Genomic DNA, 353 nt, shown 5'->3' on the forward strand with positions numbered 1-353 from the left:
TGAGTTGCCAACAAAGAGGACACTCTCAAACAACACCAAGGGAATAAGCCCCACCATGTGCGTGCACGGAATTTTATTGGAAGAAGATTTTAAACCTTTGGTGCAAACACAAAGAAGGCTTTATCCAATAATGAAGGAAGTTGTTTACAAAGAGGTAATAAAATTGTGGGAGGCAATCCAATCAATGAGTATTTTTTTCCTTCTCTTTTTCATTAAAGTCTTTTCTTTTAATTAATTAGAAAAAAATCTTTATCTTTTCTTTTCATTTAAGTATTCTATATTTGCATTCTTCTTCTTGTTCCTTTGTATTTCTCTTTCACTTTCTTCTTTTTGGTTTACGTTCTGCATTAAAG

This window comes from Arachis ipaensis, chromosome B07 (assembly GCF_000816755.2).
Source record: "Arachis ipaensis cultivar K30076 chromosome B07, Araip1.1, whole genome shotgun sequence".
Taxonomy (NCBI): Eukaryota; Viridiplantae; Streptophyta; class Magnoliopsida; order Fabales; family Fabaceae; genus Arachis; species Arachis ipaensis.